This window comes from Sus scrofa, chromosome 1 (genome assembly GCF_054392235.1).
Source record: "Sus scrofa isolate SSC_HxYL_T2T_F1_AM1 chromosome 1, Sscrofa_HxYL_maternal_Yorkshire_Landrace_v2.0, whole genome shotgun sequence".
Taxonomy (NCBI): domain Eukaryota; kingdom Metazoa; phylum Chordata; class Mammalia; order Artiodactyla; family Suidae; genus Sus; species Sus scrofa.
Genome location: NC_139383.1, coordinates 121,119,214 through 121,145,399, shown reverse-complemented (window position 1 = coordinate 121,145,399; position 26,186 = coordinate 121,119,214). Strand labels below are relative to the sequence as shown.

Below are 26,186 nucleotides of genomic sequence, written 5' to 3'. Positions count from 1 at the left end.
TTACAGAGGAACTAAAGATATTTGAGTCTATTAGTAAACATGTTTTGAGTCACAATGGAAAATTAACTATTAGGAAGAATATATTTCTAGAAAATACAAAATGTATTTATAAATTTGCCAATCCCCAGAATGCTTGTTTAACAAACAGTCCACAACTGTTTACTTCATGGTTTTCACTAGGAATAAAGAATTCTAAGGATTAAGAAATAATTAAGTCAATATGTAATTAAAATAGATTAGAAATAATAAGGGTGGAAAAAACAACTGTATATGAAAAGTAGGTAAAGAAAGTAATATGACTGCTTGTTTTAAAACAAGAACAAAGAAAAAACATAAGACAAAATCTGAAAGGATGTAAAAATGGTGGGGGAAGTTTGTGGAAAAAGCAATCTCAGGAAAAGAACTTTATGTGTGGTCAAGCTAAGATTGGAATGGGTTTAAAGTTTTTAAAGAATGAATTTTGATACCAAATATCCACTGGCACAAAATTATAGTCTTATTTTCTTTCTGTTAACACAAGTTTTATTGGACTATTGATCTGATCTTTTTATTATTTTTTTTAATGGTCACACCTGCAACATATGGAAGTTCCCAGACCAGTAAATGAATCTATGCCATAGCTATGATCTACGCCAGAGACACGGCAATGACAGATCCTTCAACCCACTGCACCAGGTCAGGGATCAAACCTGCACCGCCACAGCAACCCAAGCCACTGCAGTCAGTTCTAAACCCCTGATTTGCTCTTGATAAGAGACTAGAGAAGTTAGGTTTTGTTTGTTTGTTTGTTTATCTTTTGGATAAACTACCTGGAAAGCAAAGATTCTGTGTTTTACTAAAATTTACTGTGCTTCACATTCTCTTTATTGGGTCTTTGATAACTCTAGAAACCACAGACTTCATACTATTAAAAGAGCTAAGTTTTGTTCAGAACTATATAATCTGCTGTATTTGCCTTTAAATTTTCCTATTTTTACTTTGGTTCAATAGATGATTAAACATTATTTCAAAATAATCTGTGATCTTATTTACTCAAATGCTTAAACCCTTTGATCTTTTGATGGGTTCCCCAAATCAAATTCTAAAAAGAGTCTTTCTGACCTCAAAGTATCTTAAAGATTTCCCAGAGAACCCCTGGAAAATCTCAAAGGATTTGTCTCTCACATTGTAAAAGACAGATGTTAAACCAAATAGTGGTATTTGGAATGTTAAATGACATGGGAAGCACTGTCAAGTAAGTGGCAATAAACTTTTTAAAGCTATACTTGTAGAGATGCATGTTATTAGTAACAATGTTCTAGAAATTGTAGAAAATTCCTAAAAACCAAACATGTCCTGGTATGCCATCAGTCACAATTCCAATTATTATTTTAAAATTTTGTATGTCACAGAAATAACTAAGTTTCCTTATCAATTCCAATAAAATAAATTCTCATCAGGTCTTTACCACAGGCATTTGTATGTCTTCCGTCATTTACAGACAGCTACTGTTTTACTCCGATGCTTTCACAAACGTGAGATTCATGGAAAGAAAGGATCCTAATAAGTATTCCTGGCCACTGACATCACTGCCGAATTTCAAGATGTTGAAATTTGGGTGTGTATTTCAAAGCTGAAGAAGGCTCCAAGTGACATCTTGTCCTATGGAAACACTAGAGAACTCAAAATCAAACTGACTAAGAAAAGCAACAGCCAACATCAAGGTAAAGTGCTTCCTCCCAAGATATTAGATCAAGAACGTGAGGAGTTCCCGTCGTGGCGCAGCAGAAATGAATCCAAGTAGGAACCCTGAGGTTGCAGGTTTGATCCCTGGCCTCACTCAGTGGGTTAAGGATCCACACTGCTGAAAGCTGTGGTGTAGGTTGCAGACACTACAGGCCAGCGGCTACAGCTCTGATTTGACCCCTATTCTGAGAACTCCATATGCTACAGGTGTGGCCCTAAAAAAGACAAAAGACAAAAAAAAAAAGAACATTTCTTTCCATTTCTTTCTCCCTCTCTAACTATCCTCTTCCTAATTTTTATGGCACGAAGATCTTGATGATGATTCTTTTATCTTGCTCTGGCCTAGGGGAAAAAAAAATGCCATCACTTACGTATCTCTGGCCATTGCAAGGAAGAGTGATTCAATCACCAAAAGACTGCTTGATGTGCCACGAAGCTGGCGATCCTGTACCAAGAAGTCTAGGGCCCATCATAGACTTCTTCCTGATTTCCAAGGCCTCAGTTTCTCTGGAACAATCTCAGTCCCCTCTCTATTGTGCTAAGATTCCTTAACTATGGGATTCCATTTCCCTGCCTCTGACTGACAACCAGAAACCCAAGGAAACTTGGGTCCAGGCTCTGTTCAAAAAAGTAGGCACAGGCAAGGGGAACTGGAATAAAACTACCTGTGCAGTCTCCAGACTCTTAAATCTTCCTGGCCTCCATGGCTGTCACCTTTTCGGTCCTGAACCACAGACTCAAATGGCAATTACCAGAAAGCATTCATGATTCAAAATCAGCTTCCTGTGGCAGATCCCTACTGCTCTGGCCAGGAGTAAGTACAAATGAGGCTAGGATCAAGAATCTCTCCTTAACTTTGGAAGACTTTGCAGAATCTGCAGCCGAAGCAAGAGCTGCTCAAAAACAACCCCTAGATTCTCTGGTCAAAGTTGTTTCTGACAGTAGGATAGCCCTAGGTAATCTTTTAGCTGAGTGAGGTGTTTATGCTGTGGCCAACACCACTCGCTGTTCGTGGGTTGACACTTCTAGGGAAGTTGAGACACAATTACAAAAGATCACCGAACAAGCCAGCTGGCTTAACAAAGTGACCCCTTTAATGGCAGTCTTTCTTTGACTTGTTCGATTCTGGCTGGTGTGGGTCCTGGGGAACAGAGCTCCAAAGTATACTCCCCACATGGAGATTATCCTACTTATAATAATCATAGCAGTCTGATAATGCTATATTCTCTCAAAAGCTTTAAATGCATATTTACAGCTGCTAACCTCCAAGCAAATGACTCAACTCCCTAAGATGAGAATGTAAGAAAGGAATGAAGAGAATGAATGATTTCAAGACTATAAACCCAGCATGGTGACTTGTGAATATCACAAGGAGATTCAGTAAAAAAGACATTATAACCTGTGACTATCTCACGGGATCAAGAGAAACTGTGAAAACCTCAGAGCTGGGAGTACTGCTAATACCTTCCATTTTGTTCACATCTCTCAGTGATGCTGAGTTTGATCAAAAGGGGGGAATCATTCAAACAAGATAAAAGGCCCAATATAGTCATTTACACCAAGCTCCATGTCACCAAACAGAGACTTAACTTAATTACATTTGCAGTTCTCCCCAAAATGGACTCTTAAACCAGTCAACCAGGGATCTCCTGATCAACACGTGTTAGGTAATCTGCCTGATGCACCCCTGCCATTCCCTGAAGGAAAGTGACTTTGCAATAACCAACCTACTTTTTGGCCTAGTTGAAATACCTTGTTCCCTCTCTCTTCTGGCTTTAAGAGTCTTTCACTTTGCATAGTTCCATGGAGCTCCTTTCTATCTGCTAGACTGAATACTGCCTGATTTGAATTGATTTTGGTGCAAATAAACTCTTCATCCCAGTATGTCCTGATTTTTCTTTTAACAGAGGTAGTTGCTTTAGATATCCAGACTGTCATACCAAAGTTTGTATAGAACAAGATCCATCTTGATTTTTTGGTACAGAATTACAGTGACTGTCTTAGATCACTTGCTGCTTTCTGTGTTCATCTCAATTGGGACACTCTATGGTGGTAATTATCCTTACCCTGAAAGGGATTATTTCAAGTGCCTAAAGAAAGGATGTTTGCATGTGTTATTTCATTCAAGTCCCCCGCCTGAATAATCTTAACATCTGATCTGAATTCCACCATGTTCTCATTCATCTACTTTCCTTTCATCAGGAATTTCACCCAGGTAGGAAGGTTCCATGTGGGGATAGAGTACGGAAGCAAATCTTGCTCTTTTCCCACAGAAGACATGGCTGACAGGGATTTGGAGATTTAGAATTTCTTGTTAGTGATAAAATCAGGGATGCTGTTGAAACTTGGGCAGCTAGTCCATGATGGTCACCATCCTGAAGGAAAAAGGGCAGTCTGGGGAAGAGAAACTGATCAGCAGGATCAACACCACATCAACACCCACCCAGAAACGGACCCACATAACCACTCAGCAATATCAATACAATACCCCTGGGGAGAAGGCAGACCCACCCTGGGGAGCGGAACAACACCACCTCCTAAAAAGTGATGCATCACATGTATTTCTATCCAATCACCTGGAAGGTACAGAGCTGCCCAGGAGGTCTAGGGAGCTGTTATGCTGACTTCAAAAGCACTCATCCAAGTGCATTACAGCCTTATTGCATTTCCATGACAACCTTGTGAAATAAACACTGCTGGTTTACAGACAGAGAAATGGAGGCATGGAAACAAGTAATTTTCCGGAGGCGACACAGCAAGTCACTGGCAGTGCTGGGATTTGAATGTGGTTGCACAAGAAAGTGTTTAGTGCAATTTATTATATGAATAAGACCCCTATTCTTCCATGTAGATGCTTTACACAGCTCACGGGAGGGCTCTCTCTTTTTCAAGACTAATACCAGAATGTAAAGAGACAGGCAGGCTAGTACTAGCAGCACTAAAAATAACAGTTGTAAATAGTAACAGTCATAAATAACATCTATAATAGTAACAGTTGCAGAGAGCATGTACACAATAAAAATATTTCATTATTGTATTTCTTTCTCTACATTGCCCAAAATTCATATTCTATCAGACCCATATTACATATGAGCAAACGGTGGCTTCAAGAGTTTAGGTAGTTACCACAGTTACACAATAATAGATTCTGCCTAGATTAGGGATTCGAATCTGCTACTTCTAATTCTTCTCTACCTCCCAATGGCCCAACCATTGTTCTGGGTTTGCAGGACAAGCTATTCCTATCTGTGGGCCCCACCCTCTCCTCTACCCTGTACCATCATCATTTCTCCAGGTTGCCTTTACCTACTTACTCCCTGAGAGCCAAGATGAAAACTACTGAGACAGTTTAAAACTTAGTTGCAAATTTTAGGGTAGGGAAGTACTGCCCCCTCCCTGAGGCAGCCTCCTTCCCTATGCATCACGAAGTCAGAGGAGCCTCCCAAAAGGCACAGGCACTTCGCATAAACTGAGCTGAAACCAAGCAACCCAACTCGGAGCACTGATAATTACCGAAATTTGTTGAGAATAACAATAGCTCAGTAAAGCCCAGTGTTTCCCTAAAGGGCAAGTATAATAGGCCTATAACTTCAAACGTGTGAGAATAATTTGTTATTCATGTTAATCCCCTCGCCATGGCCAGCCACATCAATCTTTTTCAAAGGGGGACACTGGAAAAAAACATTGATGTCTGAAGGGAAAAGACAGGCACATAAGGTGAGCAGCAGAAGCTAGCAAAGCAAATCCATGGTTCTGCTTGTTGCTGCCCAAGACTTGGAATGGTTCCTCGGGGTTCGCCCTTCACTCCAGGCCCATCTGGCATCAACTGCCCAGTAAGGCAGGGAGGCAGGCCCAAGGGGAGAACACCATCAAGCCATTTCTGGCTATTTTTACAAGGAGAATGTTCTTTAAGAACTTTTACCACAGAGGTCCAGGTAAGGCTACTCACCCCGGGTGAAGCTAAGGTAGTCCCTACCGATTCTGTTTCAAGTCAGAAACAGCACTCACTTTGGAAACTGTACACACACCCAGACAGCCACACTGGTTTCCAGGACTTAGCTTTCAAAGTTGCAGAAGTGTCTCAACTAAAAAGAATGCTGAGGAATACAGAGTAGCTAACAACAAAAGAAGGAAAACAGAATGTGGATGTAGGAGACTCTGGAAAACGGAGTACTCAAACGAACTGAAGGGACGGCCCGCAGCTGAACATCTTCCCAGGAAAGAAAGGAACGGTGCTGGCGGTTTTCATGGCATCCCTCTCCCCCTTCCCCCCAATCAGTAATGAAGATTTACAGGAGGCATTTCCCACCCAGAGTCCCTTGTCCCATGCACATGAAAGAGAAGGGAAAGGAAAGATTTTTTGTTTCCGCTCTGGTTGGCCTTGACATGACACCAGAAAACAGGAGCTACGGTCACGTGTTGCTTGCTCAGCTCTTGGCATTGGGGGAAAACAAGGCTCCTTTCTAAGTGGATACAGATCAAAGCATGGGAAGTCAATTCAATGTTCACTTTCACATCACCGGGCATCTGATCCTCCTCTCTGCCATCAGCATGGAGCAAGCCATACAGAGAAGGGGAACCCCAGCCAGTGGCCCGTACTGGGGGGTTCTTGAGCCAATATCTTCTGCAGCCTATAACGAGGCTACCTCTTTCCAGTGTTGCCTGGGAAATCATTGGAGAAGGGGTCTTGGCTCCACTCTCTGGAGGGGACCCCACACTGTCAGGGACAGGCCCAAGAGACGGAGGGTTGGTGTGGGCAAAGTGAAGCCGAGCAGGTTCCAACCACTGTCCCAATAAATTAAGTCTAGATTTGCCTGTAGCTTAGAAGCTGCAAACAGGTTTTACCTCTGGGATCTATTTTTTTTTTTTTTCTCTTTAGCATAGCACCTTAAATTAAAAGAATTATTCATTATATAATATTTTAGCAACAGAAGTGTACAAAATAAAAGTAAGAATTTATGTCTTTCCCCCATCACCCTATTCCCCAACACTATCAACACTGTGGGACGTATCCATCCAAAAAGTTTTCTAAGTAAATATACTGGCATGTACTTTCTGCAGGTTGGTGCTCTTGGCCTCTGAAACCTGTGTCGCTCTGAGTTTGCCCTTTCTCTCTTAAGTCCTGGTCTGTAACATCGGCTATACCCTTCACCTCATGTTTGCTACAGATCTCAGTTAGGTTCCCACAACACCCACAACTTGGCGCTGACAGCTTGCCCCTGCTTTGAGTCAGTTCAGCCACTGACCATAATTAAGCTGCGCTTAACCTGAACACGTGTTTTTTTAAAGACCCTCCTGGCCTTCCTCTCATCAACAATAGAGGAGAGTTGGCTGTAGTAGTCTCATACGCCAAAATGCTAACAAGTTGTGAATAAGACCTTCAAGCCTATAGAGAAGGAAGAGTATTTCCTAAGTTCAATGAAAATGTTGCTTATAAGATTTATCGGCAGATATATGGTGAGAAGACAACAAAATACCAATTTAAGCGTGCTTATGAACTGTTTGTAAGATGATTTTATAAAGTATAAAACATGGACATGTTTTTATATGCATTTTTGAATCAAGGAAATATAGTACTTTAACTCAATCACCTTTCAAAATCTGAACTACAACCTTATACTCCAACCCCCTCTTTGGCAGGGTCTACCCCAATATGTTATCTTAGGAATCTATGACCTTAAAAGATGAGTAGCCTCAAATACTGGATCTTAATGTGAACATGAGTTGGAACCTGAATTCATCTAAATCATCCTGACGTTCTGCACCGGCAAACTCATCTTTGCTATGAAAAGGCTGTCTGGAATGATTTCTCCATTAGGAATTCTGCCCATGGCCCTTGAAAAATAAATCATACCTGTAGGTGATCTTCCTCCTCGTGGTTGTGGCAGAAAGCACAGGTCTTAGTTGCAAGTCTAAAGGCTGATGACGAAGATAGTATCTAGAAACACAAGGGTTAGGGAAGAATGTGAAACTAAGAATGATCTTTTCTGTTTCAGGATGATGTTATCGAATGAGATCATGAGATGAGGCAGTAACGGGTCACATAACCGCAGGCACCACACACCCTTGCTCAGTCTCCCCTCAGTCAACCAGCAATTCCTCTAATAAATAGTCTTAAGCGCCCACATCCATGGGATGATGAAGCAACAAGCCTAGCCTGATGAGTGGGTATGATCTAAGACATACTAAATATCAAGACCTCACCCAACTTCTTATGACATCTACAATTCTACCACTAGAAAGTCATTTATTTGCATTTCTGAGTCCCTGAGAAGAACAATACCTTAAGCTATTCTCATTTGACTAACTCACAATTGGAAAGCTTCCAGGACTTAACCATGAGGAACAAGATAGTAAGGGAAGGCTGGGAAGGCGAAGAAAAATATTTAAAAGGAAGTTAAGCGGTCAAAAACAAACTTCGGTCTCTTCTTCATCTTGCTTATGGCTTGCCCTTTCTTGGAAAAATTTCTTAAGAGTGAAAAACCCAAATAATGAAAAATCACTCACTCTAAGGGAGTTGGAAGAGGATTCTTTCTAAGCAGATACTTTATTCTTTGGAACCAAAAGGGGAAGAAGTCTTTATGGACTCTAACCACCTTGACCCTTTTCCAGCCTAGCCTTGAATATCAACAATAATGTTAATACACATAAAGAGATACCAGGGAGGGGAACAAGAGCTAGGACTGAATCCAACCAAAAGGCAACCCCACTTGGTTTCAGGACCCTCCCTGCTGTGGGGCTAATTCCTAACAGAAAACAACAAAACTATTAAAAATTTTAATAAAGTAACCAATTAAATACTTTAGAGTACCTCATTAGAACACTTCACTATTTGCACTGATTATCAAGTGGCTGCTGATACGGACGCCCATAAATCTGACTGCATTAGGTTCTCAGGCCTTTATTTCAGATAATTTCTTCTCCCTATTTGGACTTGCCCAGGAAATGAGATTTAATGAGTCACCATTCTCTGTGATAATCACAGGAGAGCTCATTAGCTTTTTGTCAGATTTGTACCTACTATCTGCCCCCAATATGCCTATGACTTCTTTTGAGTTAAATATATTACCAAAAGGGAGAGATCCAAAGGGATGTCTGCTGAATGCTGCAGACTTGAAACACTATATAAATATTTTTACATATGTTAAAAGGCATCTAAGAGGAGAAGAGAAAAAAAAAGTAACAGAAACACACCCCCTATTGATAGTATTGCTATGTGGACGACACACACCATTAAAAAGAAATAAAGTTAGACATCTACACCTGTAGAAGCTCTGCCAAATCTGTTCAAATGCCTGGGCTGAATCAAAGCAAGAAAGGGTTCAAAGAACAGAGGAAAAGAGTGTCATGATTCTTAGAATTCTTCAAATTTGGGGCATCTTCCATCATGAATTGTAGGAAGCTTTACCAAGGTCTCCCAATCTCATGACCTTTGCTTTTCACAGGAAATGACCAGAATGCTCTTATGCACTTCATGAGAAGGCGTGAAGTCCTAGACTGCTCTCAAAGAAAGATTAAGTGAATCTTCAGTCCTCCTATAGACCATCTTAGTAGTAAGTTTGACTCACCCTGCACTGAAACTGCCTATAAAGGAAGTCATGATGTGAATCAATTTCCACAGAAATCATCTGAGTGACCATCTGAGTTCTTGTTTGGGTCCTTCCCAAGTACAGGTAGAGCTACTTGGATAAGAGTTCTTCCTGCAAGGCTCGATGGCTACCAGAGACCAATGCCTGGATCCCAACCAAAGTTTACTGAGCTAAACAAGGGCCGTCAAGCCTACGGGGAATGCAAAGACTATTTTAGCTCTAAAGTCCCTGCATTCAAACAAAAGTACTTCTTTTTTTTTTTTTTTCTGTCCTTTGTCTTTTTAGGGCTGCACCTGCAGCATATGAAGTTCCAGGCTAGAGGACAAATCAGAGCTACAGCCGCCAGCCTACTCCACAGCCACAGCAACGCCAGATCCGAGCCATGTCTGCAACCTACACCACAGCTCACAGCAACACTGGATCCTTAACCCACCGAGCAAGGCCAGGGATCGAACCCACAACCTCATGGTCCCTAGTTGGATTTGTTTCCGCTGCGCCATGACGGGAACTCCCCAAAAGTACTTCTTAAACCCTCTTCGGGTGTTATGTCTTTTAAAGAATCTGACGAAGGAGGAGTTCCCATTGTGGCACAGTAGTAACGAACCCAACTAGTGACCATGAGGATGGAGGTTTGATCTCTGGCTCTGCTCCGTGGATTAAGGATCCAGCGTTGCCATTAGCTGTGGTATAGGTCGAAGACTCAGCTCTGATCTGGCATTGCTCTGGCTGTGGCATAGGCTGGCAGCTGTAGCTCTGATTCGACCCCTAGCCTGGAACTTCATGTGCTGCAGGTACAGCCTTAAAAAGACAAAAAAAAGAAAAAAAAAAAAAGAAAAGAATCTGATGAAAAAATATGAACTTGCTCCAAAGAAAAATGCCCCACCCCCTTACAAGTGCACACAGAAACACAAAGACACACACAGAAAGAATAATTTGGGGCACAATTCTGGAGAGTTCTCCAGCACTCTGATCTTATCTCTAGAACTGCTTTGGGCTTCTTGGACCTATGAGTAGGTCTTCTAGAATTATGCTATCAAGGGGTGAAATAAAAAGTAATACTCACTGAGAACTTACTATATTAAAAATAGGCACTATAACACCTCATTTAACACTGACAACAACCCTAAGATATTCTATTATCCCCATTTTACAAAAGAGGAAACCAAAGCACAGGTCATTTAAACAGCATTCACAACAGCTATCAGGGTTAGGGTTAGGGTTTGGTGGCAGAGTCAGAGCTTCAAACCCAGGGTGGCTCTGCAGTCCATGCACTGAAGACTAGGTTACTCCCCCTCTTATACAACATATTTTTAAGGCACGTTCACCTCTGTTTTCTCATTTTTGCAACCCCCTCTAGTCATCAGGTTAGGCAGCTATCCCCACCTGAGTGGGTGTTGAGAGAACCTCCAAAGAGGGAGCAGGAGATTCGCTCTTCACTCTCTTTTTCAGACAACGAAGTCACAGTTGATGAAATTAAAAATTAAAAACAAAAACTCTGACTTGAGCCTCCCTCCTCCATTAACTATAGGTTGAAACGTCCCAGGAACACTTCTAATTCCCTTCTTCACAACCGTCCACCGCCTTGAGGACTAAGTCAGCACGGTGAATTTTTGAAGCCATGTGGGGTTTCCTGCAAAAACCTGGTTTCCTGCAGTTCAGAGTGCACAGTTTTGTTTCTACAAAGGAAAAAGCAAAGGGAATAGCAGAAAGAAGACGAAAAGTAATCAATCTGGGAAAATAACAACACTGTGCATAGGATCATGCTGAATATTAGATGGACACCTCTGTTCTCACGTGGTGCTCTAATTCTAATTGACATGTAAAAAAGAATGTTAAGTATTTAACCCTCCCTCATCTGAACTCTAGCGAACATTCTTCCATGCTTGGCTGTTTCTACTCTGGAGTGATTTCCTCCCTCCCTAAAACCCCATCAGCAGGTACCGCCAGTTCTAACCTATCATTCAATGTCAGGCTAGGCCCACCTTCTTGTTCCAGTGAAACGGCAGACTGCACCAACACAGCCCCCATTCTCCCTCCTCTAAACATGCATAGAGACACTGGGGGAAATGCAGCAAAAACTTTTTTGAAAGAGAACCAAACTTGGAAGAAAGAATGAGGAAGAGAGCCAAGAAGAGAAGAAATTGCCAGGTAATAGAAATGAAAAAGAATACATAGCCAGAGCGGCCATCTTGCATCTGTAAATTCATGCTCCAGTGGCCCAGCAGGATGTTGAGTCTACATATTGGCCCCAACGTGAGAGGCTGGGGTTCAACTGTCGATATAGTAATAGGAAAGGCAGAATAGGGCCCGTGCAAGATGGAAAACTAGAACTGACAAGCTCATATGAAGTCAGGATCCTAGGAGGCATATTTGGGAATGCAGGGTACAGGGTCCAAACTCATGTTATCCACACCAGTGAAGCAATTAAAGTAAGAATTGGCTGCAGACCAATAAAACCACTGAAATGCCCAATAAAACCACTGAAATGCCCATCATAAGAAAATGCAAAACTACCCTGTAGAAACATTCTCACAATTCAAGAATCATGGGATGTCTCCTAAATGGGGTAAACCTGTTGCTAAAAGTAAGCTCTCAACTCGAAGAAAAAAAAATCACAAGAGGAAATAATCCTCTAAAAGAATAAGCAGACAGGTAGAATAAAAGGGGAGATTAATACTCTAAGAATTTTCAGAACAACCTGAAGCAGGCAATAAAAATAAATATATTCAAAATGATTAAAGACATAAAAGAAAGACTGGAAGCCATGATGTAATAATAAGACACCATATTAAAAAAAAATAGCTATGACTAAGTCATGTTATACTTCTGGAAAAAACAAAACAGAATTTTTTTTTTTTTTTTTTTTTTTTGGTCCATGCCTGAGACCAATGGCAGATTTCTCTTCAGCAAAAACATAAACCAAAACAAACTAATCTATGCTGATAGAAGTCTGGATAGGGTTTAACTGCTGGGGGTGAGGGGGTAGTGACCAGCAGGGAGCATGAGAGGGGCTCCTGGGTGGGGTGTTGACCAGCTTCTGTTTCTTGATCTAGGTTTTGATTACATGGGCTCGTTGAGCTATATACTAATTACATATGTGCTTTTCTATATGTACATTATATTTCAACAAAAATTTTTAAAAGAGAGGGCAGAATACAAAGGAATAGTATCTTCAAAGCACTAAGGAGAGAAAGTCAGCAAAATGATTGTTCAAGTAGCATGATAAAACAAGATATTTTTCAATCAAATGAAGATTGTGAGACTTTACTATTCACCAGCCATGGTGAAAGAACCACTAAAGGATGCACTGTAGCAGGAAGAAAATTGAACCCACAATGAAGGAATAACATTGCAAGGAGCAATAGTGAGGCAAGAAGTTGATTAACATGTAAGGTAAATTTAAGTTGTACTCACTGAAAAACCAGCAGTAAAGAAGACTAGTTTTTAACCAAGGAAGAATTAAAATACTGAGGGGGGAAAATTTCATGGATAATGAGAGGGATCTTTGGGTACAAAGGTCCTTGTATAATTTGGGAAAAGGGAAGAAAAATTAAATTTTGGCTTTAAGTAGACATGTTAAAAAATTAATGATAAAAACTCAAAGATAATTGTAATATATAAATTTCAAACCAATGAAAATGGGAAAATGAATAAAGAAAATTCAAGCTAATCAAGTGAAGCCAGAAAAAGGAACAAAGTAAGCCAAGAAAAGGCAGGTAGACTGAAATAAACAAGATTATAAGGAGAAGTCCAATGAATTCATGATTTAAATAATGAAATTTAAGTGAATTGGTCAATTAAAGAGATTTTTTTTATTTTTAATAATTCAGTTATATGTTATTTAAAAGAGACACACATGAAACATAGTGACACACTAAGTTAAAAGGTTAGAAATGAAAAAAGACATGCCAGTCAAGTATTAACCCAAAGAAAATTTAAAAAAACAAAGATCAGAAAGAATTTAAGGGGGGGGGACCTTACTAAGAGTTAAAAAGAGTCATTGGTTTATGAGAAGTAAAAGGACAAATTAAGTGTTCAAGAAAGTATAACAATTATGAGATTGAGTAAATCAAACAACATGGCCTCAAACTGCATAAAGAAAAATTAACCAAATTGTAAGAAATTGATAAATTCTCCATCATGCTGGGAGATTTTTTTTTTAATACTCCTGGTTTAGATCTGAGAAGTCTCATAGTAATGTTTACATTTCATCCTCATAACTAAACCCTAAAATCCTTGAAGTCAAGATGTGTGCCTTCAGCCATGTTCCCCTCAGAGTAACTATACACAGCCCCTTCTCATACAACGGATGGAAGGCTAAGTGTTATAAGCAAGGGCCAAGCACAAAAAAAGTTCATACTAATAGTTTTGAGTGATAGCAACACCTTTAACAAGCAACACTAATTAACAGTAGACTAACTAATGAAGATTTAAAATAATGGATGGAAAAGAGAAAAAATGTATTATCTCATTGTACTTCTTTTGCAGCATTTATGAGACACCAGGTTCATTTCTTAAGTTACAAAATTATCGTATTAACAAGAAGATCACTCATATTCCTTCTAAATGCGAAAAAAATTACACCCGGATTAAAGAAGTGTAAACATAATTTGCATTTAATGGACACAAGACAATAGCAATTTTGCTACCCCCTAGTGGCAGAGCACAGCAAGCCAAAGAGTTTTATGTCTACGGCTCGTATCCCTAACAAAAATACTAAGCTATAAACCATAGAGTTGATAGTGATGTGTTCAATTAATGTCCGCTATTGTCATCACTATCATCATCATTTTCATCTTGCTCAGCCTACAGCTAAGTGCCTTTGGACAGCCAGCAATTTCCAGGCCATCAGCTCTGGCCAGGGCTTGCAAGGTCATACCACATAGGGCAATCTGTCTTCAGGGAACAGCCTATGGCCGCTTTTCTCAGAAGGTGGCAGTGTAACCATCAGATACTTAGAGACTTTCCGGCCTTTCCAGTGCATCATGCAAAAGCAGTTCTTTATGTTATTTTACTTTATTTGTCTTCTTCTAGGGCCACAACCATGGCATATGGAGGTTCCCAGGCTAGGGGTCTACAGCAATGTGGGATCCGAGCCATATCTGTGACCTACACCACAGCTCACAGCAACACCAGATCCTTAACCCACACCCACTGAGCGAGGCCAGGGACTGAACCTGCAACCTCATGGTTCCTAGTCAGATTCCTTAACCACTGAGCCACAACAGGTACTCCCCAAAAGCAGTTCTTTAAAGATCAGTAATGTGAGGTTCTATCCTAAACAACACTAAGGATGTCCAGCATGGAAAAGAATGCCACTTTCACATGGCTTTCAATTAAAAGAAATGGAGGAAGACAGACGTTTCGGTCATAACTCCATAGGTCCCATCCCATGTGTATGCATGTCCCACAGGAAGTGTATAAATTCATATTAAAAAGGAGTTAAAGCCCCTATTTGCTAAGGGATTCTCCTATAGTAAATGCCATAACCTCTAGGTAGCAGGCAGCAATTTTATCACTTCTTACTTTAACAAGGATCCACACATGAATTTGTAGAGAAGGCCTAGCATGCATGTGGTTTCCACTAGGCATTCCCCTAAACCCAGTACCCCAGTTCGGGCTTTCTACAAGCTATTTCTTGAACAGAAAAGCAGTTTTAGAATCCTTGCATATCTTGTCATATACATGAAATACTACTCCTTGTAACTTGAGTCATTTCCCCTAGGCTCTAGGTCATTTGAGTTGTGTGTCCTTTAGACCAGTCAGGTGGAAAGCTTAACTAACAATATTAAATATTTTCATGAGTTATGACTAATCACTGGGCAGAGAAACTGAAGACAAACACAGAGGAATGTGATCACAGGCAATATGAAGATGACCCCGCAGTCTAAAATGCAGGAGTCCAAGAATTCTGCTTTAAACACAGACTGGCTTACCCTGTGCACTTTGTACAAAAGCCAACACGGCAAATTGTGATTCCGAGCTAAAGGCAAATCCAGTCAATTGCCAACCTGCCTATTTGGTCATTTTTTAAGTTTAAATACATCGTCAATTGTGAAAACCACAATCAGCTGCCATTTCAAGCCCAGGAGAATGCTGAAAAGAAACACACAACACTGAGTGTTGGCAAGAGCACGGTGCCTATGGAACCTGTCCCATACTCTTTTGGGGACTGTAAAATGGAACAATTTGGAGAACCATTTGGCAGTTTCTTTCCTTTTTTCTTTCCTTTATCTTTTTAGGGCCGCACCTGCGGCATACGGAGGTTCCCGGGCCAGGGGTTGAATCAGAGCTGTAGCCACTGGCCTATGCCACAGCCACAGCAATGTCAGCTCCGAGCCACGTCTGTAGCCCACACCACAGCTCATGGCAATGCCGGATCCTTAACCCACTGAGCAGTGCCAGATTTCGAACCCACATCCTCATGGACACAAGTCAGATCCTTTAACCACTGAGCCACAATGGACACTCTCATTTGGCAGTTTCTTGGACAATAAAACCTACACCTACTTTAAGACCTAGGAAGCCCATTCCTACATACTTACTTAAGATAATGAAACTGTAGGTCCACAAAAAGATTTGTATGTGAAGAGCAGAAGTTTCAAATTTTGACAAAGTCCAATTTCTTGGTAGTTTATTTTACAATTCATGCCTTTGATATCTTATCTAGTAAATTTTTGCCTAACCCTAGGATTATGAAGACTTTATTCCAGAAGCTTTATGGTTTTAGCTGTCATATTTAGGTCATGACCTTTTTTTTTTTTTTTTTTTTTTGGTCTTCTTTTTGTCTTTTCTAGGGCTGTGCCCATGGCATATGGAGGTTCCCAGGGTAGGAGTCTAATCGGAGCTGTAGCTGCCGGCCTATGCCACAGCCACAGCAACTCAGGATCTGAGCCACGTCTGTGACCTACACCACAGCTCATGGCAATGCCAGATCCTTAACCCACTGAGCAAGGTCAGGGATTGAACCTGCAACCTCATGGTTCCTAGTTGGATTCATTAACCACTGAGCCACAACAGGAACTCCAGTCATGATCTATTTTAAGCTAACAAAAAAGACTTGTACATAAATGTTCCTAGCCGTTTTATTTACAATGGCCCCAAACTTGGAGCTACCAAATGTCCACGAACAAGAGAATGGAAAAACACAGTGTGGTATACATCCGTACAGCAATAAAAAGGAATGAGTAACTGACATACATAACATAAGCTCATCTCAAAAACATCACATTGGGTGAAAAAAAGGCAGACCCCAAAAAAGTTTACTGTATGTTTCTATTTATATCAAGTTTAGCAACAAGCAAATCTCATCTATGAGATGGAAGCCAAAACAATGAGGCTGCCGGGCCTTAAGAATAAGAGGATGCTGACTAAAACACCACAAGGGAGCTTTCTACGGGAGATGACAATGTTCCATAACTTGCTCTGCGTGGTAGTTAACACAAAAAATTCAACTGTCAAAACTCTTCAAATTATATACACCTAGGAACTGTGCATTTTACTGTGTAAACATTATAACTCAGTTTTTTGAAAGTACTGATTTCAATGCTGTCATTTGCTCTGATGAGTTTAATTCACTAGGAGAATACCTTCCAAGGCACAAGGCCAGTCTCCTGGAAGTGAAGTCCAAGTACGTTCCATGTTGAGGGGCCTTGCCCTTGCACAGTGCTGTCACAGAGAGAAGCTCTAAGAAAGAAAGGTAGAACCAGGCCAGTGCAGAGTTACATTTCACTCGGCCAGCTTCTGATATGCAAAATCAAGAACCTATTACTGGGTTCTTGAATCTCTGCCACTTTCCTCCCTAAAAACAGCTGCATGACAATGAACAGGATCCATTTTTTATTAACTTAATACTCAATAGTTTTATTTTCAAAACAGGAACTTGCAGCCGAATCCCAGATTTCATTTTGAATTCAGCGTTCCCGTTTCATCCATTATTCATCTGCACTGCACTTTCTTGGTTTATGATTTTACTAAATTTCTTCATTTGAATTATGGCCTTGTGGTCAAGAGCGGGCGATATATTATTCTTATATAATTTTTAAATACAAAGGCAAATGGCACGGAACAATTAGAATCGATGGCTCGGGAGTCTGGCTCTTGGATGTCACCGGCAAAACCACGCTCTTGACTTTAACCTATGGGTTCCACTTCGTGTGGGTTGTATTTTTCATACATCAGGGGTTTTTATAAATTTACTATTCCATCCAGCAGCCCTACTTTGTTCGCAAAATATAAGCAAAACAAATATGTCAGGGTAATGATGCCAGGACTCTCCCTTATTGAAAAAAGCAGTTTATTAATACCTTATTGCTACAAGCTAGATCTTATTATCATCTTGGGTCATTTAGAATCTTATTAGGTATTCCGCTGGTGGATGAATAATCCTGTGATAAATTCTTTGCCATGTCCTTCACAGTTGTCATAGCAGGATCATAAACAGCATTTATAACAATCTAGCCTAGAGGAAGCGGCTGACAATGGTCTGCTTAGCATGCAGGAAATATTCAGATCGGCTGTGTATGGTTAGACACAAGCCCACAAGAGAGATCCCACAGTTAAATGTAACATGGGTTTCTCTGAAGAGTCCCCTTCAAAAAATGTATGAGGTCAGGGACATGGGGGCCAAAAACACTTTGGAAGCCACGGACAGTTTCTTCCCGTCACATCTGCTGGGCAGCAGGAGAAGGCCCAGGCACAAGCCACTTTACGTCTGACAGGCTGTTCAGGTCTTCATCTGAAAACTCCAGATCAAGCTACAAATTATTTCATATTGACTGACTTCTATTCTTATTTTGGCTTCACGTTCAAAACTTAAAATTCACCCTTGTTACTGCTCTATGTCTAATTAGTGTACTGGATGACTCAGAAGAAAAACAAGATTATGGGGTCATTCCCAGCATAAGGCAAGTGCTTTGCACTATTTCAAAGAAAGTATAAATTTCAGCACTTAGAAAAACCCATGTTAAATATATATATATATATATATGATTTTTTTGTGTGTATATATATATATATTTATATATATATATATTTTTTACATAAGAAGAACTATTGGTAGATTAGTGCAAATCTGCCACCTCATTCTTAGAAAAATCCATGCAAGAGACAAATGAGCCAGTCTAATATTTTTCCAGCCTCATCTTCTGCTACTGTCTGTTGCTCACCTCGCAATTAATCCACAATTAATTTCTCATTATTCGCTAAATATGCGGGGCCTTTTTCCAAGTCCAGGCTTTTCTAAAAACCAGGGTCTCTGTCCAGAATGCCCTTGCTCTTTCTTCTTTGCCAGACGTTCCAAGTTGGATTCTCCCAGAATAAGAACCTGGAACAAGCATCTGAGGGAAAGGAACTGATTCTGGGGGTGAGGCTAGGCAGCAAAGGTGGAGGAGTGAGGGTGTATGGCTTGTGGTAGGTACCTCACTCATGTCTGGAGCACCCGTATAGCCCCTGACAACATTAGAGAAACTTAGGAGATCCATGTAGTCCACAAACACTTTCTGAGGACCTACCACAAGCCAGACACTCTTCTAGGAGCTGGGGAACAAAGCAGTGAACAGTATATTATACTTGGGGATTTTAGAATGGACAGAGGCATGTAAAGCCATATAGCTCAAGTGATACAATTTTAGGTCTTAGTCAATGCTATAAAGAAAATAAAAGAGGAGTACCCATCATGGCTCAGCAGAAACAAATCTGACTAGCATTCATGAGGACGCAGGTTTGATCCCTGGCCTTGCTCACTGGGTTAAGGATCTGGCATTATCATGAGCTGTGGTGTACGCTGTAGACACGGATTGGAATCTGGCAGTGCTATGGCTGTGGCATAGGCCAGTGGCTACAGCTCCAAATGGACCCCTAGCCTGGAAACCTCCATATGCTGCCAGTGGAGGCCTAAAAAGACCAAAAAAAAAAAAAAAAAAAAAAAAAAGAAAGAAAGAAAGAAAAAGCAAGTAAGGGGTAGAAAAAGACTAGGATAAAGCTTTTCTGAGAAAGGAATCCATGAACAGAGATTTAAAATAATAATGAGCAGGGGTTACTGATGAGGGAAGGATGAGCAGGTAGAGCACCAAAGATTCCTAGAGAAGTTAACTACTCTGTATACTATAATATGGATATGTCATTACATTTGTCAAAACCCACAGAACGTACACCACCTACAGTGAACCCTAACTTAAACGCTAACCTTTGAGTGATAATAATGTATCAGTATAAGTTCGTTAACTGTAACAAACATACCACTCCAGTGGGGATGTTGATAATGGGGGCACTCTGCTGGTGGAGCAGGAGGTATATGGAAATCTCTACTTCCTGCTCAGTTTTGCTGTGAAACTTAAATCTGCTCCAAAAAATAAAATATATTTAATACAATAATAATAGTGAGAAGGACTCAGACTTATAAAGACATGGAAGAAAGAATTCCAAGTGGAGGACATAGTACGTTCATAGGCTTGGAGGTGGGACCCATCGTGGCACACTGGAGGGTCAGAAAAGCCAGGAGAGGTGCACTGTGGTGAACAAGGAAGAAAATGTCAGGAGAAATGCTCAGAGGGGTGGGCAGGGACCAGATCATGTAGGGACGTTTTGGCGTTATAAACTAAATCAATATCCCAAAATCGCCAAGAAAATTCAAGACTATATTAAAAAAAAATTGTTTTCCCTCAGTGGCCTGGATATTTAGGCTACTGTGAACTTGTGGATTTATTTATTATCATGACACCTACCTAAGTCCGTGTGGTGTAACCAAAGGGCTGGAATTTGGTTAGAATGCTTTCTAAATTACCTATTACTCATACATTCAAAAAAAAAAAAAAAAAAAAAAAAAAAAAGGAAGAAAAAACACCCAAAGCACCATCTTCAAAAGCCAGCCAAAGCAATGAAAATAAGTCCCTTATGACAACTGGCTTCTTTCATCTGTTACAACTGACCTCTGGAAGTCCTTTACCATCACATCTTCAGTTTCCTCTTGAACAAAGTAAAAGGTTAGGGACTAAATGGCCTTTAGAGTATCCAGCAGCCCTTCAAGTCTATGTCTCAAAAATAAGGTGAGAACAGAAGTTCTACGGTTGGTTCTTTAACATTTTAACAGGAAAATTTAAAAACATGAAGAGAAAGGGAAAGTTGGCATAGTGAAGTTACACGAAGCCACTATCAATCGTCAAAATTTCTGAGCATTGTCTCATGGCTGGCTTTTTCACATACATCAGAATTTATACAACCTCACTTATATGTGGAATCTAAAATATTGCACAAGTAATCCTATCTACAAAACAGATCACGGACAGGGAGAGCAGACTTGTGGTTACCAGCAAGCAGTGGGGGAGAGAGGAATGGACTGGGAGTATGGGGTTGGTGGATGCAAACTATCACATTTAGAATAGATAAGCAATGGGGCTCTACAGTATAGCACAGGGAACTATGTCCAATCTCATGGGTTAGAATATGATGGAAGACAGTATGAAAAAAAAGAATGTACATATGTGTGTGACTGGGTCACTTTGCTGTACAGCAGAAATGAACACTGTAAATAAACTATACTTAAATAGAAAATTTTAAAAAGAATTTATACAACCAAATACCCACCATCCATTAAGGTGGACACCCTGGGAGTCCATCCCCACATCAAGTGAGGCAGCACACTCTGGCACGTGTTCTCCGCAGGGGAGGGATGACTTGGGGTAATGGCTTAAAACGAAGGCCAAAGAATAAGGCAGAATAAGGCAGGTGACCATTCAGAGGTTAAAGATTAAACATGAAATAGTACATATTGTGTTTCCTCATTGCAAACAAACAATTTAAGAAAGGAAATAGCGTCTTTTTTGTGACTGGGTAAAACTGGCTTTGAAAATAAATATGTTTTGAGCAGCGTTTACCCACTATTGGGATAAGTGTTTTCATGTGTTTATTCAGTCATTTTTTAGTGAATACAGGATCTGAAGCCCAGAAATAGATATACGACTGTGCATGAATCACAATCCTTTCCTCAAGGAAATCACAACCCAACAGATGAAAATTGGAGGCTGGGCGCCTCCACTGCAGTCTGCTTAATCACACACCAGTCCCACCATCGCATCTAGGTACCTCCCTCTAGTTATTATAGTTTGTTATAGTTGACAGTCACCCTGCCCTGTCTTGATGAGCAAACTCATTTAATTCTAACACGTTTCCCTCTCTAGCATGGGGGCCAGGACAACTGAGGCTTTTCCTCAAACTCTGCACATGGATATGGTGGAGATGCACATGGCACGTGACCAGGTGCTCACGGACATCTGCCACAAGGGCCCTTTTGCCATGTGCATTTCTGCTGTTAGTAAGCAGTGGCTCCTGGAGTGTATGGCATCAGCTAGATCAATTGCTCCCACAACTCCCAGTGAGTCAACGTGCAGCTCTCTCACTGACTGATTGACTTCATACCAGCCAATTAGAGCTTAAACTGTCTAATTAAGCCAGAGACGGAGCCATCAACTCACTGAATTCCGAGGCCTGTTAACTTTACCTAAACAATACAATGGTGTCAGATGTGTATTAGCAATGGGAATAACTAATAAAACCAGAAGAAAAGCACTTTGCAAATGTAAAACACTACGGGAATGTGACCAAGGGTACACAAAAGATATATCTAGATTGAAAAAGAAAGAGTCAAAACCTATACAAAATTCATACACAATGATTTCTAATACGCTCTTTCAACACATACACTTCTGAATTCACTTTGTTTAAATAACAGAGCTAACCGTCTATCATGACGTAAGACTCTACCGTAAATAGCTTCCATTTTTATTCGTTTTGCGATTCTTATTGACTAGTGCTGTTTACCACATTACACCACCAAGACAGCTCCATTACACTCCTTCAGCCACAATTCACAATTACTATCGGGTTCCTTCTCAACTCCTGCATCAATAGCATAACGACTCCCCATTTTCCCTCCTCTAAGAACAATAAAACTGCTCACTTCAGAAGCACAGTGATTTCTATCTTCTATAAGAGCAAATGATACAAGTATTTAATGATTTGCTTTAAAACTGGGCAATTCACTGTTGAAAAGACTACAACCACATATGCTAAACACTTTTCTCACTGTAAAACTAGCATGTGCAAAGAAAAGAAAGAGACATGGAGAGGTGTTGGAACCTGGCACCTTTAACCAAGCATAAACGTTTTATAAACATGCCAGCATACAGAGATACCGGCATCCTAGTCTGTCCCTAAAGGTATAGCTGCATCAGCTCCTGAGATAATATTTTGCAAAGAGGCATTTTTAAGAAAGCACGAGAAAGAAAAAAATCTTCTCAGGTATGTGTATGTTATTAATCATAATTAAGGCATATTTGACAGCTTCTTGGCAACAGAGACGATGAGTTCCTTTCTCTGACATCAAAATCCTAGAGGAATACTTGCTATTTCATTAACAACTTCACTGGTCTTTACACCTATAATATCCACTTTGAGAATATGAGGTCTTAGAGAGACCTGAGCTCTGACAATTACTGTTTGCCCACTGCTGTAAGGTCTAACATAAGCTGGGATCTTACTAAGATCAAGTACTGAGAACAGTGCTGGGGTTAAAATGTCAGTTCCTAGAAAACACATGGCCTGCCCCATAATACATTTCCACTGAAGGGTCATCCTTCAGAGCTGTTGGTTTTTGTCTGTGCAGGTAGCTCTGCACTTTTGATTTCCCATTAAATTGGAAAGGGAGTACTTGGTTCCCACTGCAATGGCATCCTCTGATAAGATGGTGAGAAATGGGAAATGGATCTGTTTCAAGAGATAGACTCATTTTAATAAAACCAAACAAGAGACTTGATGCCATTTAATCATGTCCCATTCTATTAACGTGCTTTCTAAAATGATGCTGCTTTGGAAAGGTTTTTATGATGCTTATGTCCTAAAGGAAGCATCCCCAGCATTTCTCTCTAGTGCCTTTACAGGTGATTTCAAGGTATTCTGTTCATCCACTGACCGAAAATTTCGCTCAAGCCCCAGCTAGGAGATCTGACTTGTTACATGCAAATCCCTGGCTCACCTTCTGCTGTTAACTTTTACAGAATACATGGGCTTAAAAGTCCTTTGCCTATCCTGGCACCTACTGAATAGCACAGGTTGAGATCTGGATGGTTCTCAAGCATAGAATGTTCCTGCTTGGAAAATGATCGTTACCATTCTCAAATTTGTCTCTTGCCCATGCCCACTCTTAAGATGTCTCTTACTTTCTCACCACTTCTCTCTTTGCCTTCTGTTTGACTCTCTTTCTTTCTCTCACAACGTTTTTCTTCATCGGTCTAGGCTGAGAAGCCTGGTGGTCCAGAGAAGACAAACGGTTTTATCACCAGCATGCAGGTGAATGGAAAGAAAGGAAAATTTTTAAATCTTAATTAGTCTTCAGCTTAATTTTCCCACAGAGATCTAGAAGTGGAATCTGTGATGTCCTGGGGTTGGAAGGGACCTCAAGGGGAAACAAGTTAACACCCTCCATTATGTAGGGTACACGTGCCCCTCCCCAGATCAGTTCTTCATTGAATGGTTTCTGCCTCTTCTTAACATCATGACTATAACATACCTTTAAATATGGTCTTAAAGATGTTAAAATCACAATCTCTGCTGATTTGGGGTTTTACTGTCTATTCTTGGCTGTATCTCATCTTAGTGAGATCCCACGGGATTTAGCAATTAGCATGAATACAGCAGTTTGATAATCAAAGGTAATGAATGGCATCAAAATATAGTCTTGCCTGCTTTTGAGGGCTTGTTACACACACCTAGATCTTCCATTTTAAATAACTGCTTTATTCCTGTTAGAAAATTATCTACCACAACACTGTGGTAGATAGAAAACAAGTTAGCTTAATATATTGATATGTTTGAAATAACATAGGGAAAGTGACTCAGTACATCAAGGCTTAGAGTTAAGTTTTTAACTCACAGGCAATTAATAATTGTAACAAGAAAGGAAATATCAATACAAGAACATACTGTATAGGGCTTTTTGCAACCATATATGCACAATACAGGCATTATGGTTCCTTTTAAAAAAAAAGCAACAACTGTCAAATGAAAATTTAAGAAAAATTATGGTTATTTTTTCATTTAAGGATTCTTGTTTAAATATTGCTGAGGAAAGGAAAAGGGGAGGGAGATACTTTATTGTAAGTGTTCAATTTACCTGAATCAAATTTCTAAAAATTCTAAAGTTTCTCATGGTAAAAGAGACCTGGAAGGGAGGAAGAAGTTTTCTCTGACTCTTACAGGGCCTGGATGGGTCTGAAATTTAAACTGACAGAAGCAGGTTAATAAAAGAAAGCATATATTTATTTAGCATATGTTTTACATACACCTGGAGCCTACATAAGAACACAAAGGTCCAAAGAACTGTTACACCTAGTACTTCTACGCTGGGTTTGATGGAGAAGAGGCAGTCATGGAGAGACAGAATGGGTTAGAACACGAGGTGACTGCAGGAAATTGGGGCAAACTTAGCAAGGCCTGTTTGTTCAGATCCTTGTGATTCTATCTTCAGAGATAAGGATGCCCCCTTCCTCTGGGTATGGGAAGGGCACCTCTCCCATGAGGGCAGACGACCTGTTTCAGAGCAGGGCAAGGAAAGGTCAGAGTGACCTTCCTGTTTCTACTTAAACTCCTTCAGCCCACAATATTCAGTATGCCAAGATGCCATATTTGGAGTAGCATGTCCTGAACCCCAACAGAAGTAAGTGTGGGTTTCAGTTTACACAGATAATTGCAATTCTTATCCAAAAAGCCTGGATTCCCTTTAACAAGTCACTGCTAATCACATCACTGGTGAGGTGTCCCTGTCTTCATATAGGGTGTTGGGCGGGGGTAAAGAGCAGGAAAGGGAAGCATGTTTCCAAAGAGTCAAGCTCTTCTCTCCCCAAGGGAACTTTCTTTTTGAACAGAGTTTCACTGAAAATAGCCTCTGGTTTCAGAAAGACTGAGCCCTTATAGTTCTCATCTGGGCCTCATTTCCATTTCCAAATGGATGATGTTTGCTTTCATGCCCAAATCGCCCCTGACCACAAGGGATGTTAGCTTCAGGCAGCTTGGTATCATTACAGATAAAGCTCAGACTTGGACTTTTAGAGTAGAACCAAAAACGAGAGATTGAGGTGACTGGCTGCTGTCAGAGAAGCTCCTCTGGAAGCTTTTGTGTTTGGCATGTCTACTTCTAGTGCTACTAACAGAAAGCTAAACATAAAGTCTGGGCAATCTGAATAAACCTCTCCTGTCATCTGCTAATCTTCAAGACCACATGGAGTCAATGGAAATCTGTCCTCTTAAGGATTTCGAGTCTCTTTGGTAGGATGATTATGAAAATACGCTAACCTGAAACAATCCTTATTTTTTTAAGTGTACTTTACTTTAATCGTATTTGCAACCTGTTCTGTGCTCAAGCGATAGATGAGAATAATTTCTGAAGCTGAAAACCACTAAGAGAAAAGAACAATTAAAGACAAAAAGCTCAGACCCTTTTCTCCAATCTAGGGAAAAGGAAACATGGAAAGAAATCGCTGACTTCTTACAGGCAACTAGATCAACTGTACCTTCTAGTTCATCCACATTACCACCTCCCAACAATAATAAATTATACTTCATCCAGGTTGAAGGTAACACATATGAGCAATTAAAAAAAAACCTTAACGTTAAAATCAATATTTGAAAGTAGGGGCCTTCTGTGGCCCTTGCAGGCATTTCTACTTGCACCTCCCTTACAACTGCCATCATATAAAATGAGTATTCCTTACTATGTTTCTAAGAACTCTCAAAGGTTATTTTTATTATGAAATATTTAATAGAAACAGCAGAGAAAATCATTTAATAATCACAAATGTTACCATTCAGTTCAGCACAGTT

The 26,186-nt window shown here is 40.3% G+C and overlaps 1 long non-coding RNA gene across 3 annotated transcripts in view; it reads right to left on the bottom strand.

The window, feature by feature from the left end:
• Positions 1–26,186, bottom strand: part of LOC110260996 (uncharacterized) — a 625,553-nt gene that overhangs the window by 451,035 nt on the left and 148,332 nt on the right. For all 3 annotated transcript variants that reach the window (XR_014810176.1, XR_014810179.1, XR_002344674.2), the window contains exon 2: positions 7,580–7,663. This is a non-coding gene — a long non-coding RNA (uncharacterized LOC110260996). The remainder of the gene's footprint in view (positions 1–7,579; positions 7,664–26,186) is intronic.